Below are 9040 nucleotides of genomic sequence, written 5' to 3'. Positions count from 1 at the left end.
AGTTGCCAAGTTAGCTGACTATTGAGGGACCAAGATCCTAGAGAGATAGGAGGACACAAAATAGAACCTAACATGTGGAACCAGTTTTCTTCTAAAGTTATTTACAGTTTAAGTTGTGCAGAGAATGAGAACAAGAAGTCAGGCAGAAAGCATCAGCAAAGCAGAGCAAGTTTGTGACAGGCTCACAGTGCTGGAGAGAGAAAAAGAGGTTATAATATGCCAAGTAGAAGGAGCCCTAGCAAACAACCCTGATTCTTATTTGAAACTCCCAGAGGGCTACCCCTAGAAATAGGGGTGAACCAGAAGCAAACCTGGACATATAAAGATGGCAAAATAGCCTTGAGTCAGAAAAGTCTGTAGTTGAAATAAGGTGATCTGAATCTCTGCTATCTGCCAGAGGAGAGGAGTAATCCTCTCTGGAGGAGGATAACATGATCTGAAGTCTTTATAATTTTTCATACATAATGTTGGGCATTCAATCAAAATTTATTGACATACAAATAAACAAGACAAAGAGCAATAGAGAGAGGATAGAAACAGAAACATAGGTGATACTGGAGCTATCAGACACAGACTCTGAAATAATTGTGATAAATAGGTTCAACAAAATAGATAGCAAGAGAGAAATTTTCACCAGAGAACTGGAAACTATAAGAAAAAGCCAAATGGAAATTCTGAAACAGAAAATAAAATAACTAAAACTAAGACTTTAACACATGGATTTAACAGCAGATTGGGCAAAGTTGAAAACATGATTAGTGCATTAAAAGATAGGTCAATAGATAATATCTAGAAAGAAGAATGGGGAGCAAAAAGGATGGAAATTAGACATATGAGAAACATAAGAGATAAGGTAGAGAGTGTACTTGGGAGACTCAGAAAAGTGAGAGAATAGATCAGAAGCAGCCCTTGAAGAAGCAGACAAATTAAATTCCTTGAGAAACACAATTCAATAAAACTGACACAAGACGAAAAGAGTCCTATATGTGTGTAAGAAATGATCTTGTTATTAAAAACCTTCTTCCTGAAAAAAAAACCTTGCAACTAAGTTAAACCTCAGACCTAAATGGCTTTACTAGTAAATTCTTTCAAACACTTACAGAAGAAATAACATTGATCTTATACAAACACTTCCAGAGATCAGAAAAAAAAAGGTGATATTTGCCATCATATTTTATGAAGCCAGCATAACCAAAACTTGAAAAAAATTGCAAGGAATGAAAATCACATAATAATAATAAAGGGAGCAGGAAGGAACTTTGGAAGGTGATGGATATGTCTATGGTCTTGATGGTTTTTACTTATCTCCAAACTCATCAAGTTATTAAATAGGTACAATATATTGTACCTATACTCATCAATATATTATATAGGTACAGCTTTTAACGTGGCAGCTATAACTTAGTAAGTGGCTTAAAAATGAAAATTAAAAACATTGATTTATATGTGTAAATCTAATCCAGTGATATTTAACAATGATAATATATCTCAATGAAGTGGGGTTTGTGGGAAAATCAATTTGTATAATTTAGCATATAGGAAAAAGCTAGAAAATTACAGATGCAGAAAAGGCATGTAATAAATTCTACTCCCACTTGATGTTAAAAAAAACTCATAGCAAAAAAACTTGTAGCAAACTTGGAAGAAAAGGCAATTTTCTTTTAAGATTTTATTCGTTTATTTGAGATAGAGAGTATGAGTGGGGGGCATGGGTAGAGGGAGAGGGAGAAGCAGACTCCTGGCTGAGCAGGGAACCTGATGCAGGGCTCAATCCCAGAACCCTGGGATCATGACCTGAGCCAAAGGCAGACACTTAACCAACTGAGCCATGCAGGTGGGAAAGGCAACTTTACTAGTCTGAATAAATAATAGCTACCAAAAAAAAAAAAACATTTATTTTTTATTTAAATCATTTTTTAATTTCCCCTGAGATCAGGAATAAGACAAGGATATCTGCTAGCAACAGTTCTATTTAATACTGTCCTGAAGATCCTAGATAGTGTAATTAAGCAAGGAAAACATATAAAAGGTAAAAGAAGTAGAAACGAAGAAATAAAAGCTATCATTTAACACGAGGCATGATTATATATATAAGAAATCCAAAAGAATCTGCAAGCAATGTGAACTAATAAGTGTATTTAACAATGTTGATATAAAGTTAAAATGTAAAAATCAATTTAATTTATATAGATCAGGACAAGTAGAAAAAAATTTAATTTACAATAGTACCGAAAAGCTATCAAATACCTAAGAATAAATTTAATAAAAGATCTGTAAGATCTTTACACTGAAAACTAGAAAATATTGTTGAGAGAAATTGAAGAAAACCTAAATAAATGTAGGGATATATCATGTTCATAGGTTAAAGTCTCAGTGTTGTTAATACTAGGGATTTTTTGACAGGAAGTAGGATTTATTGGTGAGCATGAATAGGGAGGGGGCAGTGCCATAGTTCTCATGAGTGCAGACCCCATCATTTGTCCAAAGGGCTACAATTTGACTCCATAGCCATTTTGGATGAGCCACTTTTCAGCCACCCATGTCTTCAAATTCATCCACATTAAACTTAGTAGAGCCCCACTTCTTGGAAGTCTGGATCTTCTGGTGGCCAGGGAACTTGAACTTGGCCCTGCATAGGGCCTCAATCACATGCTCCTTGTCTTCAATTTGATATAGGTGGACATGATGACTTGGCCAATGTAGACCCTGGCCACCATGTCCTGGGCTTTCCAAAGGTACCCTGCATACCTGTCTGGAGACTAGATTGGAGATAGTATGAGGTCAGACATCAATGTCCACAGGAAAGGGCTGTCTCTAAGGTTTCTTAGGCCAACCCACACATTACCAAGGAGGATACTGTTTGCAGCCATTGTACACTGGGCCCCCATGGGGAACACTGTTAATATGTCAATTCTTCCTTGATTTATGCAGTCAATGAAATCCAAATAAAACTGCAGCAGCTTTGTTAGGAAAACTGACAAGCTGATACTGAAATTTATATGGAAATGCAAAAGGTCAAGAATAGCCAAAACAACTTTAAAGAATAAAGCTGAAGGAATTACACAACCAGATATCAAGTCCCACAGTGTGGTTTTGACAGTGTGCTATTGGGGACAGCATAGATAAATAGATCAATGAAACAAAATTAAAAGTATAGGAATAAACCACAATTATATAATCACCTGATTTTTATATCTTTAGGATATATCCTACTGAGATTGTTTAGAGTCAAAATTTACTTGAATTCTTTCTTCTGTGATTTAGTTACCAATCTGATAGACAGTTGGGATCATTTGTTTTTGTATGCTTTCAACTTAATTTGCTTTTCTTAATTCTCTTTTGGATATGTCAAATATTTACATGGTTCAAAAGCTAAAACTATATGAAAAGAGTAGAAATTATTATTTTTTAAGACTTTATTTATTTACAGAGAGAGAGCATGAGTGAGAAGGGCAGAGGGAAAGGGAGAGAGAGAATCTCAAGCAGACTCCATGCTGAGAGCAGAGGCTGACGTGGAACTTGATCCCAGGACCCCAAGATCATGACCTGAGCTGAAATCAAGAGTTGGACACTTAACTGACTGATCCACCCAGGTACCCCAAAAGAGTAGAAATTAAACAACACACTGCTTCATAACCATAAAGTCAAAGAAGAAATCACAAAGAAAATTGTAAAATACTTTGAGATGAATGAAAATGTAAACACAACACAGCAAACTTATAAGGTACAAATTCAGATGAAAATTTATGACTCTGAAGACCTATATTAAAAGAAAAAAATCTCAAATCAATATCCTGATCTTCCACCTTAAGAAACAAGAAAAGGAAGAGCAAACTAAACCTAAAGCAAGCAGAAGAGAGCAGAAATGATTAGAGCAGAAATGAATAAAATAGAAAGTTGAAAAATAGAGATCAATGACACCAAAGCTTGGTTCTTTGAATAGGTCAATAGAATTAACAAATTTTTAACTATATCAATACCAAGCAAAAGAGAGAGAAGATTCAAATTATTAAAATCAGAAATTAAAGAGGAAACATTACTATCAACCTTACAAAAATAAAAAAGGGGGACCCCTGGGTGGCTCAGTGGTTGAGCATCTGCCTTCGGCTCAGGGCATGATCCCAGGGTCCAGGGATCGAGTCTCACATTGGGCTTCCTGCATGGGGCCTGCATCTCCCTCTGCCTGTGTCTCTGCCCCTCTCTCTCCATGTCTCTCATGAATAAATAAATAAAATCTTTTAAAAAACAAAAATAAAAAAGGATACAGAAGTAAAAACAATACTATGAACAATTATATGCCAATAACTTAGACAACTTAGAGGAAAGGGATAAATTCCTAGAAAGGTAAAAATTACTGAAACTCAATAATACAAAGAAATAAAAAAATCCAAATAGACTTTTAAAAAGCAGAAATTCAATTAGTAATTTAAAAACTATCCCCAAACAGAAGCCCAAGTCCCACAATCCCTTTCAGATTATTTTCTGAAGAAAATGAAACACTTCACAACTCATTATATGAGGTGATTATAACTCTGATGTCAAAACCAGACATAGCCCTTTCATTAAGATGGTGCCAAAGTTTGCAAAGAAGGAAGCCCTTGCCCCTCCCAAAGATGAAGCCAAATCAAATACCTTGAAGGCCAAGAAAGCAGTGCTGAAAGGTGTCCATAGTCACAGAATAAAGATCTGAATGTCACCTACCTTCCAATGGCTCCAGACACTGCATCTCTGAAGGCAGCCCAAATGTCCTCAATAGAGAAACCCCAGGGAGAAACAAGCTTGACCATTATGCCATTATCAAGTTCCCCCTGACTACTGAGTCAGCCACGAAGAAGATAGAAGATAACAACACATTTGTGTTCATTACAGATGTCAAGGCCAACAAGCACCATATCAAATAGACTGTGAAGAAGCTCTATGACATAGATATATCATAGTCAACACCCTGATCAGGCCTGATTGAGAGAAGAAGGTATATGTTTGAATGGCTCCTGACTATGATGCTCTGGATGTTGCCAACAAAATTGGGATCATTTAAACTGAGTCCAGCTGGCTAAATCTAAATTTTTCCACAATAAAGAAAAAGATATGGGGATGCCTAGGTGGCTCAGTCAGTTAGGCATCTGACTTTAGCTCAGGGCATGATCTCAGGGTTGTGAGAGAGAGCAAGCCCCATGTCAGGCTTTGCACTCAGTGGGGATTCTGCTTGTCCCCATCTCTCTCTCTCTTTCTCTCTTTCTCTCTCTCTCTCTCTCTCTCTCTCTCTCTCTCTCTATGCTCCCCCCCAACTCATGCTCTCTCTCAAATAAATAAATAAAATCCTTTAAAAAAGACATAGACATCACAATCAAAAAAAGCTATAGACCAATACCCACTATGAATATAGGCACAAAAATCCTCAACAAAATACCAAATCTAGCTGTGTATAAAAAGGATTATACATAATTACCAAATGGGACTTAACCTCAAGGATGCAAGGTTGGTTCAACATATGAAAATCAATGTAATATGCCATACCAATAAAATAAAGTGAAAAATCACATGATAATCTTAATAGACACAGAAAAAAGCATTTGACAAAATCTAACACTTCATCAACAGCAAATCAGAAACAAACTAGGAATAAAAGGAATTGTCTTCAACCTGATAAAGGACAACTTTATAAAAACTGCACATTGGACTCAATGATGGACTGGATGTTTCTCCTAAACATCAGGAACAAGACAAGGCTGTCCACTCTTATCACTTCTATTCAATGTTATACTGGAGGTTCTAGAAAGGGTAATTAGCCAAGAAAAGAAATAAAAGGCATTCATATCAGAAAGGAAGAACTAAAACTGTTTTCTATCTTTATCTATACATAGGAAATATTATCTTTTATATGTAAAATCCTAAGCAAGCTGCTAAAATATCTATTAGAACTAATAAATGAGGGACAACTGGGTGGCTCAATTGGTTGAGCATCCAACTCTTGATTTCAGCTCAGGTCATGATCTCAGGGTCATGAGACTGAACCCTGCATCTGGCTCTGCACTCAGCACAGTCTGAGTGAGATTCTCACCCTCTACCCTTCTTTTGCTCACTAGCACATGCACGCCTCCTAAGTAAGTAAATAAATAAATAAATAAATAAAATATTTTGAAAAGAACTAATAAATGAGTTTAGCAAAGTTTTAGGATACAAAATCAATATACAAACATCAACAGTATCTCTATGCACTGCAATAAAAAAAATCAGAAAATGAAATTAAGAAAACAATTTCATTTACGATAGCATCAAAAAATAAAATGCTAAGGAATAAAGCTAACCAAGGAGGTACAGGACTTTTTCACTAAAAACTGGAATGAAAACATCAGTTAAAAAAAAAAAAGAAAAAAGAAAACATTGGTGAAAGATATTAAAGACCTAAGCAAATGAGAAGACATCTTATGATTGGGGTTAGAAGACTTAATATTTTAACATGGCAGTACTCCCCAAAACAATCTTCAGATTCAGTGAAATCCTCACCCAAAATCCAGCTGCCATTTTTGAAAAAATTAATAAGCAGACATTATAACTCAAATGGAAATACAAGAGGTCTGGGAAAGCCAAAGCAATCTGAAAAAGAGAACAATATTGGAAGAATCACACTTCCTAACCAAAACTCACTACAAAGCAAGAGTAATCAAGACAGTGTGGTATAGACATAAGGATAGAAATAAAGATTAATGGAATAGAATTGAGAGTCTAGAAATAAAGCCTTACATTTACAGTTAATTGATTTTCAATAAGAGTTATAAGACAATCAGATTGAAAAAGAATAATATTTTCAACAAATGGTGCTGGGACAACTGCATACCCATAAGCAAAACAATGAATTTGAACCCCTGCATCATACCATATAGAATAATAAAGTAAAAATGGGTCATATATCTAAATGTAAGGTGTAAAAGTATAAAAACATTAGAAGAAAACTTACACTTCTTGACATTGGGTTAGGTGATGCATTCTTAAATATGACACCAAAGGTACAAGCAACCAAATAAAAATCAACAAATTGACTTCATCAAAATGAAAAACTTTTATGCCTCAAAGGATACTATCAAGATAGTGAAAAGACTGAGGTGCTTGGGTGGCTCACTTGGTTAAGCATCTGACTTTGGATCAGGTCATGATCTCAGGGTCCTGGGATCAAGCCCTACATCTGGCTCCCCATTCAGCATGGAGTCTGCTTCTTGCCCTCTCCTTCTGCCCCTCCTTCTTGTGCTCTCTCTCTTCGATAGATAGATAGATAGATAGATAGATAGATAGATAGATAGATAGATTTAAAAAACAACCCATGGAAGAGGAAAAAATATTTGCAAATCATAAATCTGAATTTATCCAAAATACATGAAGACTTACAAGTCATCAGTGAAAAGACAACCCAATTAAAAACTGGACAGGGGCACCTGGGTGGCACAATCAGTTAAGCATCTGACTCTAGGTTTTGGCTCAGGTCAATGATCTCTAGGTTGTAAAATCAAGCCCTGCCTTGGTCTCTACATTCACTGTGGCATCTGCTTGAGGCTCTCTTCCTCTCCCTCTGGCTCTCCCACTTGTGCGCTCTCTCTCTCTCTCTCTCTCTCTCTCTCTATATATATATATATATATATATCAAACAAATTAATTTTTTTTAAAAAACTGGGCACAGGATTAGAATAGGCTTTTCTCTAAAGATGACATGGAATTGACACCTAAACATTAGAATAAACATATAAGATGCTCAACTTCAACAACCATTAGAGAAATGCAAATCAAAACCACAGTGTAATACCACTTCACACCCACTAGAATGGCTACAGTCAAAAAGACAGAAAATAAAAAATGTTGGTGAGGATTTGGAGCAAGTGGAACCCTAATACATTGCTAGTTTGGCAGTTCTTCAATATGTTAAATACGGTAGTACCATATGACCGAACAATTCTAGGTATATACTAGATATATACTCAAGACATATGAAAACACACAAAAAGTTGTACATGAGTGTTCATAATCTCATTATTCATAATAATTCCAAAAATTGGAAGGAAGCAACCCAAATGTCCATGAACTAATGAATGGATAAACAAAAAGTGGTATATCCATGCAGCGGAATATTATTGAGCCATTAAAAGTCAAGAAATACTGACACATGCTATAACCTGGATGAACCCTGACAACATCATGCTAAGTGAAAGAGATCAGACACAAAAGATCACATGTCACGTGACTGCATTTGTAGAAAGTATGCAGAACAGGCAAATGCATAGAGATAGAAAGTGTGTTGGTCCCTACGACCCAGCAATTGCACTGTTGGGGATTTACCCCAAAGATTCAGATGCAATGAAACGTCGGGACACCTGCACCCCAATGTTTCTATCAGCAATGGCCACAATAGCCAAACTGTGGAAGGAGCCTCGGTGTCCATCGAAAGATGAATGGATAAAGAAGATGTGGTTTATGTATACAATGGAATATTCCTCAGCCATTAGAAACGACAAATACCCACCATTTGCTTCAACGTGGATGGAACTGGAGGGTATTATGCTGAGTGAAGTAAGTCAATCGGAGAAGGACAAACAGTGTATGTTCTCATTCATTTGGGGAATATGAATAATAGTGAAAGGGAATATAAAGGAAGGGAAAAGAAATGTTGGGAAATATCAGGAAGGGAGACAGAACATAAAGACTCCTAACTCGGGGAAATGAACTAGGGGTGGTGGAAGGGGAGGAGGGCGGGTGTTGGAGGGGAATGGGTGACGGGCACTGAGGTGGACACTTGACGGGATGAGCACTGGGTGTTTTTCTGTATGTTGGTAAATTGAACACCAATAAAAGTTAATTAAAAAAAAAAAAGAAAGTGTATTGGTGGTTGCCAGGTGCTGGGGGAGGTAAGGCAAGGGGTTTAAGTGCTAACAAGTGTGGGGTTTTTCTGGGACTGATGAAAATATTCTGGAATTAGATGGTTGTTATTGATGAAAAACTTTGTGAATACTAAAAACCATTGAACTGTACACTTTGAAAGGGTGAACTTTATATA

At 36.2% G+C, this 9040-nt stretch overlaps 1 pseudogene; it reads right to left on the bottom strand.

Moving 5' to 3' along the window:
* Positions 1–2806: 2806 nt before the first annotated feature.
* On the bottom strand, positions 2807–2911 carry LOC121483708 (annotated as a pseudogene).
* Between the last annotated feature and the right edge of the window lie 6129 nt (positions 2912–9040).

The sequence above is a fragment of the Vulpes lagopus genome, chromosome X (genome assembly GCF_018345385.1).
Source record: "Vulpes lagopus strain Blue_001 chromosome X, ASM1834538v1, whole genome shotgun sequence".
NCBI lineage: Eukaryota > Metazoa > Chordata > Mammalia > Carnivora > Canidae > Vulpes > Vulpes lagopus.
The sequence above is the reverse complement of the archived record's forward strand: the minus strand, read 5'-3'. Positions and strand labels throughout refer to the sequence as shown.